Genomic DNA, 13,149 nt, shown 5'->3' with positions numbered 1-13,149 from the left:
TATATCTAATCGAAGAGCAGTAAACTACAGGTTGATGACCCAATCTGTACGTTATAACAAGAGATACAAAAATTATAATACAGTTTTTTCCTCTCATGGATGCCAGTTTAGAGGCTTTGTGAAATAGTAAATGATACAGAGCCCTTCTCTCATATACCCCTAAAGTACAAGGCACTTGCTATCTTAGGTATTCAGTCCATATCTGATGGAAAAATGTAGTCTTACATGTTAAGAGCTATATAAGTAGCAAATAATAATATGGAGAAAATACAAAAGGATTAGCTGATGTTAGTAACACTTCTGAGATTCCATTGTTTGTAATAGCATTGTAAGATAAAGTGATTTCTGATACTAAAACAGTGCATGTGAGTAGTTTATTTTCATATTTTTGGAATAAGAGATTAATTGATTTCTTAGTCTTTGACAGCAGTACACTAAGTACCTTCCTTGTAAGGCAGTGCTTCTACATGTTTCTCACAGAATATAAATGTTGTCTTTCCTGAGCTCATATCTACAGTAATATTTATTCACAGAAATTGTAACTCTCATAAACCTCAGAGAATACTCAAAGGAGAGAGCCCGAGTGTGTATTTACATCCTCTGAGATGTGATTTGCACAAACAGAGTGTAGAAGAGTTCATATTGGTACAAAATATTATGCACTGAGTTCTACTTTGTCAATCCATCAACCAATAGTATAGAAGGGAAATATATATAAATTAAAACAATCAGTGAACTTAAATCCCAATCTGGAGGGACCATCAGGCATCTTGCACAAGTATAATAAAAATTAACACAATAAATTTTCTTCTTTATGTGTAATTTATATGTGTTTAGTTTTGTCCCTCCTTTTTCCTTTTGCTTAAGCACTTCTTCTCCCTCTGTGGTTGTTACACAACCAATGTATTTATAAAAAGCAGCCATAACTCCTATGGGGCAAACAAACCAACTCATTTTAGTCTCCTTTGATATTAAATAGGTGTAAGATACTTGCCTTGACCATTCTATTGTTATTTAGTTCAAATTGTATTCTTAAATGTGAAGAACCATGTTTCTATATGATATTCCAGATGAGGCTTCACTACACTGGATATTATCTTTAAAATCTTTCTGAAATGGTTGCACCTAACAAATAAGCTCTATGTAGTTCTGAAGTTCACTTTTTTTATATTCATAGGTCGATTTGGACTTGCCCTAAGGTCATGATTTATTAATACTCTCCAAGGAGGTATTTTTAGAGACAAATAAACATGCATTCTCAGTTCAGATTTGCTTGAAGTTCATTAATGTACAAGAAAAAACATAGTTATTTTAATAATTAATTTCTGAAATTTAGCTTATTTGTCCTGACTATATCCTTTCTTTGGGTAAGTAACTACACTAACACTTTAATAAATGTAAATGAAGTGAGAACAAATGTTTTCCTTTTAATTATCTAGTTTTATTGAAGGAATAGGCAAATACTATGACTGCACTAAAGCCAGCATCTTATCAGGATGATGGTGTAAACCAAATTCAAGGATCCTGTACTGGATGGCAAGCCAGGTTGAAAAGGCTTCTCAAAGAATTCCAAAGGGAGCTCTCAGTAAAAGGAGTCACATTTTACATTGTTTTTCTTATTTACCTACTGTTTACAATATATTAAATATAATTCTGGCTTGTTTTTTTCTGTGCAGGCTATGTGACAATTAAACCCAAATATTACAGCAGTAGTTCTCAGATCACTGCATGAAAACTTAAATAATCGTGCAGTGCCAATGACTTTCTGCAAGTCCAATCATCACCCCTGGCTGAAGTGTCTCCAGGTACAATTTCTGGTACGTTTGACAAAATCAGACTTTAAATGCGTGTAATAGTTTGAGTTACTGAGGGGAAGACAAAGGTGAAGTTGCCCATATATGCCTAAACCATTGTTCAGAATAACCTTGTTCAGGGTTTCTTTCACTTCTGAGTAGCAGTAGGTACTTCCTACTTAATCTGAAAATTTTCTCCATAAACCTGAAATAATCCCAGTCTGATCAATGATGCATTGTCAGCTAAACTGAGAAAGGATGGTGTAGATTACATGAAAGGACATCCAGCTGTCAGTAGGGTCTAACTGCTTAAGAGAGAATGTAGTTTTATGCCTTTTGACCAGAAAATGAATTTAGACAGTTGTAACACAGTTAACTGGATGTATCAAAAAGACTTTCAGCTGAACTCTTCAGCCAGTCCCTCATATGTAAATATGTTTGAGCTTCACCAATTAATTTCCACAGAATTAATGGTGCACAGAACCATTCAGAAACCCAGAACTCATGATGGTTTCACATCACAGACAATACTGAGTTCAAGTACTACAAAATCTGTGAACATTTTCTTTTCCTTATGGTAACTTTGGTTCTAAATCCCTTTTACAGATCTTTATGAGCTGCTGCTTCTTCTTTTGTTCATTCTAAGTCTTTTTTCGAAGTATTTCTCTGGAGTGCGGGTATTCACTTAGACTGCAATACAATTACTATAAGAACTACACAAACAATTTCTATCACATCAGTTATTTCCACAAAACTTGGACACATTGTTGCAATGTGGATAAAAGGACAGAATCTTGTACAGGATTTAGATAAAAATTTTTGAGTAAAAGATTTATTTTTCACATTTTTAGGAGCACTGCATTACACTCTTCATGAAAAAATATTTTGGATTTCAAAAACCTGCGGAGAAGTGACAGAAATACTTTAGAAACATTAAGATTTAATCACATTAACTCAAATATCTGAAGATGTATGGAATCTGTTTTTAACATGTCGAAATGTGGTTTTGCTGCTATTTTTGCTGCAAACGCCTACACAGCTGTAGACTTCTGTGCCTCTGTTGGAATTAATGGGAGTATAATGCAACCAAACAGGATCAGAGGAAAATATTTGAGAGAAAAAGACGGTCCCATATTCATTAGGTTTTTTTCCTGTTTTTAGTTCCAAGCAAAATGAGGATTGCAGAGAGTCACTAAATTAATTCTTTTTATACGGGCATTTAATTAATCCAGAATGACAGTTGAGACCGCTTTCCTAATGTTCCATTGTAAATCATTTGCAAAGCTTCAGTTAACTTGAATTTAGATGCATTTATGCACTGCAAAAACGCAAACGTTAATCTGGAATTATCACTATAGAATGCAATTCCATTACATCCCACACCACAAGCCTCTATGTGCAAGCCCTTAGAAACTGAAGGGTAATTTTTAAACCTATCCTCTTAAGTATGAAATAATACTATAATTCACCTTCACAGAAAAGAAGATACTATAAATTATGTAGAATTTTATCCATGATTAATGTCCTGATTTGGTTACTTCTGATGTATTAAGGGGTATATTCATCTTGTAGTCTCCATAAATTTTTATATGCTTAATCATCCAAAAGAACAATACTAATTAAAATCATGGTTATGTATTTGGTCAGCCAATGAGCTGCAACTGATCCCGATTCCCTTCAAATTTCTTTGAAATTCAATAGTTGAATTGTTTAGAAGAAAATTTTTCCGAACTTGGATTTTTAATGAATTGCTCAGAATGTATGATCCATGTGGTGCAGTTAAAAAATTAATTATATCATACTGTTTATATACCTTGAGCATATGAACTGTTTTGGAGTGGACGAGAACGAACAGTTAAAGGGGATACATTTTATCAAGAAATATTAAAATAAACTTTTATACCAACTTTTATGAAGGTCATGAAGATCTGACCTTCTGCAGAAATTCTCCATGGCATCAGTTTTCCCTCAAACAATAGATACTGTGGTTTGGAATTATAATCAAATAAAATTCTCCTTTATCTAAGTATTATTTCTATTATTTACTGAGCTCTGCTGTCCAGTAATAAAGAGCTGGCATTTTAAATACTCTCTACCAAGTCTGAGTATTTCTGCTACTATAACAGGAGAGGTTGCATTGTGCTATTTTGCTATTGGTTTTATTTTAAACATTATATACATCTAGCACAAGATCATCCATGATACCAGCAGCAGTTTTTACCCTTTGCTTCAAAAACTCTTCTTCTAATATGTAGGTGATCAGTCTCTTCAAGGTCATCTTTTCACAGAACAACAATAGTTCCTGGAATAGATCTTATACACTAAGTATTTTACAATTACTAAACATTAATGAACACCATAACTGCCAGCTGGACAACACATTGAATCCAGGTGAGCACTCCAGTTTTTAAATGAAGACATTTATTTAAGCGTTTTCCAAGGTAATAAGATATGATTTTGATTTTTTTGCAGATAAAAGAAAAGACCGCTTCATAGGCTTAGAGTACACATGAAATATCCCTGTCTAAACACCGAAAATTAAAGCAGATCTATAATTCGAACTATTATTCTTACTAGGGACCAGTCTTATCAATCAGTAATATTACTGTGATTTGAAAGAATGAAAAACAACCCAGAATAGCAGTCTTTGCGTATTCTGTCTCTGCCAATATCAATATGGAACAGGGCTAATAATAAACCAAGGGGATTTATAAGTATACGTTAAAAAAAAAAATCTGTTCTTTATTGATAAAGAGAAATATTAAAAAAATAGCCAACGAAGAATGAGGTGCCAAATATTGACTTAGAGCAGACTGTTTCCTTCCTGATTATTTTTCTGCAGGAAAAGTGTCTGTGTGCAGAATGCATGACCTGCAGAGAGTGAAAGGGCAATTTTCTATCAAAAATGTCTTCTATTGAGCCTAAAAAGTAATAGGAAACAGGCACCAGTTTGCATTAGAAAGGCAGAACAAAATTTCATTACAAAACGAACTGTTGCAGTTGCTGGAGATTAATGTGGTGCGTTTCCCCTAGCTTGCTGTGTCTTGTACAATGTATATCACTGCATGCTTATTAAAGAGGAATGAGGGACTACACGCACACAGAGAGCGCATTGCACTGCTTAAACTTGCTCATCATTACCTTGCTGAGCAGAGTTATGACATTACAGTACTTTAGGAGCAAAGCTTAAATCTGTGGTCATTTAAGTCACTGTCAAGGTTTTAAAATGTGATTCAGCAAAAGCAGTTGAAAAAAAAGCACTTGCCAAAAAATGTAAGATAGAGTATCATGTGCCATTTCTTTCCATGCTCAGGAGACTCCTGGAAAAGGAATCTGCTTTCCATCATGAAGCATAAAATAGACACTTTTAAGTGCATGTAAAATAAGTCATTTTCAATATAATGTGCTCAAAATGATCCCTAGTGAGACAAAGTATTATTTATCCTAATGAGATTTTGAGAGAGATGATATTTCTCTTTTAAAAGTATCTAAAGATATACTTTATCACCTGCATTCTTCATTTAGTAGTTCTGCTGCCCCTATTTTTATCAGATCCTCTTTTCTATAGATGGGAGGAATTAAGGCTATTTCCTTCCTGTTATACTTTCTCAATAAACCTTATGAACAAGGTCAGATTCCAAGGTCAGATTCTCATTTCTCTCTGTTTTTTCCCCTTTATTTCAATGTAGATCTATATAACAGAGGTAAGAGCATGTTGGTGAGAGGGCTTATGCTTGCCGGGTCCGATGATCTGGTTTTTTTCTGTTGTCTGATACACAAACCATAGCTCAAGCTCAAAGCAGTTATGGTGAATTTATGAATAGCAGAAACAAGCTGGTGGCATGTAGTAGAGCAGCATGCAGAGGATATTGGTGGAGTAGGTCACTCTCTTTCAGCACTGCCGGTCTCCTGTTTGTACAGACCGTAAGAAAGTAAATTTGGATATGTTTAAGGATCCCAAATATACTAGAGCCCTCTCATGCAGTTTGTTGTATAATCAATTAAATCCTGTGACTGTATTTGTAGGTATCCACTGTACAGAAAACATAGTGAAGTATAAGGAAGCCACTAAGAAAAAAAAAAGAGAGAGCCTTTTATTTTTTGTCTTTAATACCTTTGTTATGTTCATCTATGTCACAAGTAGAAACCTGACATGTCACGAATGATTTTCAAAGAAATTTAAAGCAATATAAAAATCATTTGTAAAAGAATAACAGTTCTTCAGAACTGAGAATAAATAATAAAATATACATTCAGCTTTAACAATATCTTTTGCCAGGCTATCAAAGGTTACCATATTTTTGTTAATGTATTATGTGTTGAAAGCTTATTGTCACTCAGTCATGATTTAATTTTATTATGTTCCCTTATAGATGCTGGCCTACATAAGCTTCTCCTGTACCCTACAGATAGAAACTGTTATGACAAATGTTCCATAAAAACAGAAATCTTAATTTACTCTTATTAAGCGTGTACAAATATCAGCTAATTCTCAAAAACTCCCTTAAATGGAAACAAAAAATACTGCAATATTTTTAAGTGACTGTATCAGAGTAGAGAGAGGAAAAGTCGCTAGACCAGTGTTACAAAGCTCTGTAAGCAAGGACACGATGAAGATATAGGACACAAATGCCACAATATTGTGACCACATGATTTTATTCCCTTCTATGGAGATTGTGTACTGTTCTGAAACGTGTAGCTTCCAAAAATGCTTAGCAGCACTCTGATTACAATCAAAAGGTTTTCTTGTTAGCATCCCTGTCAGCAGCATTCCCCAGAAACACAATGTCACAGATCAAATGTTTATCACAGATGTTTAAAGATAATACAAAACTCCTGCTTTTCTTGACAGAATCAGTTAGGCTGCGTACGTGATCCTTTGACCCTAAAAGAAGGATTTGGGAGGAATAACTGGATTTTCAGCAGAATCTTCAAAAATTTGAAACGATCAGTTCATTTTGCTTGTCTAAATGGGATATTTCAGAAGGGTTCACGTCCCCAGTGGATACTGAGATTTAAACTGCCTTTGTTTACTGTATGAATATATGCATTCGTGATGAAATGACACCATTCTACTTGGCCTGGGTTCCAAATGTGTCCCAGGAGCTTCAGCTTTCAGCTGTGCTTAGTAAGGGTTATTTTCACAGGAGCAAACAGAAAACAACGTCCAGAACACAGTGCTTGAAGACTCAAGCCTTATGAATGTTTCCTTGTTGCAGCTCATATGCACCACACGACAAAAATCTAAAATAAAAGCTTTCCTTGCATAGCTTGGGAGTTAACATCTTTTGAAGTGGAAATATCTCAAAGCTGCATTAGTAGTGTTGTATCAGTTGAAACATAGGGTTATAGGTTTAGGATTGACAGCTGTTTGGAAATTCCTGTCTGAGAATTCTGTTATCAGCAAACACCCTAAATGTACATAGAGTACTGTCTTTTGACTGCTTATGCTTCTGTCCATCTGTTAAGTTCACACTGTGCCAAGTCATAAGTGAAGATATCTCCCTCGGGATAGGAGTTAGGCTGTGAGTGGTATAGACAAACAATAAACACATCACTGAAAATTACTTCTCTTTTGAAAGATTTTCCTTTGTGTCAGGACTTGGTATACATATATTTTTTAAATTGATATATCTAATGATTATACCATACGTACTGACAAACTGACGTGCACTTTTGCAGTGGAAATATTTGGCTTATGCCACTAAGGGTCCAGCTAATCACGGAACTTCAAACAAATGCTGTCTGCTTACAAAACATTTTATGAATCCGAACAAAAATCACAGTTTAAGCTACATCATTATTCAGCCAAGATTTTTTTCCTTTGTATGTTAAGCATTTATATCACCTTGTAAATGATTAGAAAAAATGTCATACAACTTAAGGTCCTAAGTAAACACCATGAATAATTATGTGTTAGAAAGAGAATTTAATAAAACCACTGTTACTTACTTGTTTTTACAAAATCTTGTAGTACTTGCAAATCATGAACATGGATAACATAAAAATGATAAAATAAATGGTAAAGTTCATGGTAAATTCTATAACCGAAGAAAAGGAGATAAAGTTCTAAAATGTGTTGTCTATGTTGGACAGTACAGGATTCATGAAGAAAGTAAACATCTTTGAATGTATAAAGTTGTATGTATGGAATTCTTTCTATAAAAATATGACAAATTCTGTCATGTTTTTATAAAAGAACTTGTAAGTAGTGCTATGGTTTCTGATCAACATATCATAATGGTTTATGAAAGTCTAATCAATAAATATGTGTTACAGGAGGAAACGACTCCAAATACCAAGGAATGTTAGAGGACAATTTCAGGCAAAATAAGTACTGTCCTTCAAAAAGGAGTTGAAATTCCTAAAGTCAAATTTAACTTAAATACTATGTATAAATGACACTTGACAATTAGAGGTGACTTGACAAGGACTATTGCAGAGTAGTGTGTAGGAAAGCTTTTAGGCATCATCCTTTGTTTCAGTAGCGCTCCTGATCACATAGAAGCTGCTAGTCTGCTAATCACCATCCTGGTTGGATATAGCTTCAACTGGTCAATTTAATGTTCGCAGCTCCCTGTTTTTCATCATATTTTACTTTGGTTGCAAAGTTTTTGTATTGGTAAGTGGGGCATTTAAAATCGTTTAAGTTTTCATCCATATTTTGGATCAAACTAAACCCACATTTGTGACCGTCTTGTCACAAATTTTCATTTTTCTGCCTGTTGGATTGCATTCTCTCTCAGAAACCTCAAATTAAATTGAGAACAACAAGATGTGCTCTTATACCTCTTACTTGAAATAGTGAAGATACATCAAAGCTGTGCTTATCCCAGGGATACAAAGCCAGCATTCTGGAGGTGCTTTTAAAAGCATTTATCATCTCATCGTGTACCAGCACTGCTAAATTTAAAACAGCTCTATCAGTAATTCAGGACATATTTTGAAAATATTTTCCTCTTAAAGTGGGTGTCAGAGAGCTGACGTGGGTCCTGTTCTTGGGACTTAGAGGTGACTCTGCCAAACTATTGCAACAAAGAAAGTGATGGAAAGATTGCTGGAGTAGGATTGAACCTGAAAAAAAAAAGCCTTTTGTGCAAGGAAACAGCAGACAAACGAGATATTATCAGCATGACAAATTTGGCCTATTTTATAGGAGTTTTTTTAATTTTTATTTTTCAGCAAAATTAAGCTTTACCTTCAAATTCCATTTTTATGGTTATTGGTTGCTGGTGCATCTGCCTCAAGACAGACTATGCTTCTCCTCAAAACCAAATTGAACTTACACAGTGCATTAAGGCTTCCAAAAATCTTCTGCGGGAGGATATGTTTCAGCTAGCTTTAGCCATCTAAAAAGCAGCTACCTACTGAAATTTTGTTAGAACTCTTTGTGACCAGTTGCAACAAATGAGAACCTGAACAGGGCAATTCATCTGGAGCTCAAAGGGTGACAAAGCTTCTTACTGGGGCATATTTGTCTCACTTGACTGTGAAAGAAACTGAGAAGCCCTTTATACAATGCACCTACATTTCAGGTGCATGAATTCAGGGAGATGAATTCTCCTGTAAGTCACTTGGTTAGCTATTTTATGCTGAAAGCCAATAGAATATCAGCGCATAAGTCACCCAGGAGCTTTTGAAAATTATTCTCTTCACTGATTATTGTTAGTGCAAACCCCTCTGTGTCTAGAACTACCCTTCTTCCCCACTATGGTGTTTCAAATCATGCACAGCTTTTATAAGAAAAAAAGAAGATGTACAGTAATGAGCTCTAGATGATGTCTTTATCTTTTCCTTTCCTACTCATTCTAACAGAGCCTGCTGTTCAGACTTGTCTTAAATAATATTGATTGATGAGCAACATCACATTTAAGATTAAGAAAAAAGGTATTTATCTCCCGCATGCTAATCCATATGCCTACTCTGTGACATTGCTTATTTTTTTTTTCTTTTTCTGCTGTTTGCTTTCCATTTTGCACCTCATGGACACATTTACTTTGCAATGTAAAGTAAACATAAAAATTTAATGGCAAATAAAATGTAGAGGCTTTTCGGGTCTTTTTCATAGAATCATAGGATGGTTTGAGTTGGAAGAGACAGTAAAGATCATCTATTTCCGACCCCCCTGTCATAGGCAGGGACACCTCCCACTAGATCAGGCTGATGAAAGGCCCATCCAACCTGGCCTTGAACACTTCCAGGGAGGAGGCATCCACAGCTTCCCTGGGCAACTCGTTCCAGTGTCTCATCACCCTCATCATGAAGAATTTCCTCCTTATGTCTAGTCTAAATCCTCCCCTCTCCAATTTATTTGCCCCTAGTCCTATCACTACAAGCCTTTGTATAAAGTCCCTCCCCATCTTTCTTGTAGCCCCTCAGGTGCTGGAAGGTCACTGGAAGGTGTCTTTGGAGCCTTCTCTTCTCCAGGCTGAACAATCCCAACTTTCTCAGCCTGTCCTTGTGCGTTCACTTACTTGTTTTGTGTTTAAATAAGCTGTAAAAAGACGGAAATAGAAGAAAATAGCAGAATGAAGTAACAGTAATAAATTATTGCATGCAAATAACCCTTCCACCTGTTGTCTACACCTTTTCTCTTTCATTCTAAGGAGTGTTGGAAAACACATGAGCACTTCAGAGACAATTCATTTTATTGTTACAAATTGGAAAATGTGTCGTGCAGGATCGCTTCACTAACTGCAGTGGAGTTTCAGCTGTTTATAAGAGAAGATAGTTTAGTCATTTCCAAGAGAGTGTTTGGCTTAATGACCCTAATCCATGGCAGTTTCCTATAGTCTTGTTATAAGAACTCTCACTTCTGCTACTTTGTCTCTGTCTATGTTTATGGGCTTTGTTTTTAAAAACGTATTTCAAGATAGAAAAGTTTCATTCAATTCAACAACATTTTCTTTATTTACTCTAGCAGAATATTCATCCACAGGCCTTTCCTCATTACTACGTTAGCCAGTGATAGAATTAAGAATAGGCAAGAGGAAAAAAATTGATTAATTTCATTCTTCAATCTGATGATGAATGGATTTAGAAGAAGGGAAATTATTTTTCTACTCTAAAATTTGATACCACTAAGTAAAGCTTTAGTAAAGAGCAGAATATTCTTAAAAAAAAAATCTTAATTAAAATAATAAAAAACAATATTTAAATTATTAAATAATAGTTAAATAAAAAAGAAAATAAATAATAAATTAAAAGGAAATTGATGAAACTGATGAAATTCTGAACCTGGTGTAAGCAGTTCATATCTACCTAGAGAAAAAAATATTTAAGAAATTTGTTTCTCTTCCTGTAATGTTTCTTCTTTTTCATAATAAATAAATATTTCAAGACCAATGAGAAGGAAAAAGTCTAGATAGATATTTTGGTGCCCTCTGCAGAAAAAACAATCTTGATCTTGATAATAAGATTAAAATACATTCTTTCTCAGGAATTCCTTGTAATTTAAAATTTGTTAATTAATATCAGTTATTATAAACTGCTTCTAATAAATTAAAATGTGTCTTTCTTGTGCTTCCTTTCTAATATTTCTATAAAACAGAACATTAGGCCCTTTTCATTTTAATTTTGTCAGTTCAAGCGGAATACCCCTGATAACACCCTTTTTTGCATTTCAAATGCTATGAACTCATTAAAATGCAAATCAAGGGCCCAATCAGAATATGATGGCAATCAAATTGCAATATTCAGTGAAGAAACTTCCAGGCTGGCTTCATTAGTAAACACCACGAATTTCAGGTTCTTACTGGTCTTCTATTTGTTTGTACAACAGTAAAGGCTCAATTATGAAAGCCTGAGATAGTCTAAAAATAACATGTCTAATTAGAACTTTCAATTAGGTTTGTATAAGTCTTTCTTTAAAAAAACTTGCTCTTCTATTTAATTGTTACAAATGAACTTTAGGAGGTTACAAAATGGGAAGTGTGATATTCTATTTCTTATTATGCATGCAGTTAAAAAGTATATTCTAAAAGTTTCCATAGAATTTAAAAACATACTGTGGCTATAATGTATTCAATATTTTGTGTTAGCTTTTATATTTTTACTTTTTTAATTTCTATACTTTATTAGCTACAGCTTTCTGATTTCATAAAACTTCAACTAGCAAGGATTTTTTTCATTCTGAATCAAAGAATAATCAAGAAGAAAATCCTGAAAACATCTATCTTAAAACTTTGTGTTCGGGTAATTAAAAGTATATTACTCCTGTAAAGTAAAGAAATTTCTTAAATTAACCTTCATCTTTTTTTTCTGTCAGGAAAAGCCCTATTAGTAAGAAATTTCTCACATCTGCTTAGCTGGAAATAGGCTACCAGTAAACAACAGAAAGATTTGTATCTTTCCAAAGATACTGAAGATAGATATCTGACTTTATTGTAGCCTTATCAATATGGCAGGGATTATGTTTCTTTCTTGAAATTCATGGCTAGATTGCTACCCATTTTGTAATAAGCAGCTTTGTGGAATGGAGAATGATAAAACAGTATACTAGACATAAATAATATTTATAAGGTGAACTATTGCATAGGGATTCGAATATTTTGATTTTTACTGGGAATTCCTTTTCTTAATCTGTAATCATGATAGAAACTAAAATAAAATTAAACAATGTATTAAATTTTTTTTCACCCAGCAGAAGAAAATCTCAAATTTGTGGTTTCACTACAACAGCTCTTTGAAATTAATTTGAATATATTTATGTTCCAGTATACGTTGGGCTTTCATAGTAATATGCAAAAATTACTATCAGTTTTTCTGTGTTTTTTAGGCCAAGAAAGAATATAATCAACTTTTTATATACAAGTTGGCAGGTTAGATCTGGCGTGTGTAAAAGTCACTGAAAATCACTGATACCTGATGGCTATTCAGTGATGTCTGAACTTAATTTAGCATGTAGGCAGAAAAGAAAAACTAAACTTCCTTCAGCTTAGTATGTGCAGAGTAATGGTAGAAAATAAACCAATCTCAGGCAGTTTTTTTAAAAAAAATATATAACGTTTACTGCAGACATAGAATGATTTGGGTTGTCAGGATCCTTAAATACCATCTGATGCAAACCCCTTACCGTGGGCAGGGACACCTCCCACTAGATCAGGTTGCTCAGAGGCTCATCCAACCTGGCTTTGAACACCTCTAGGGATGGGGCAGCCACTCCATTTCTAGGCAGCCTGTTCCTGTGCCTCATCACCCTGACCGTAATAAATGTTTTCTTTATAGCTAACCTAAATCTACCCTCTTTCAGCTTAAAACTGTTACCCCTCACACTATATTCTCTGATAAAAAGTCCATTGCTGTCTTTCCTATAGGCTCCTTTTAAGTACTTGGAAGGCTGCCATAATGTCTCCA

The sequence above is a fragment of the Cuculus canorus genome, chromosome 5, assembly GCF_017976375.1.
Source record: "Cuculus canorus isolate bCucCan1 chromosome 5, bCucCan1.pri, whole genome shotgun sequence".
In the NCBI taxonomy this organism is placed as follows: Eukaryota; Metazoa; Chordata; class Aves; order Cuculiformes; family Cuculidae; genus Cuculus; species Cuculus canorus.
The sequence above is the reverse complement of the archived record's forward strand: the minus strand, read 5'-3'. Positions refer to the sequence as shown.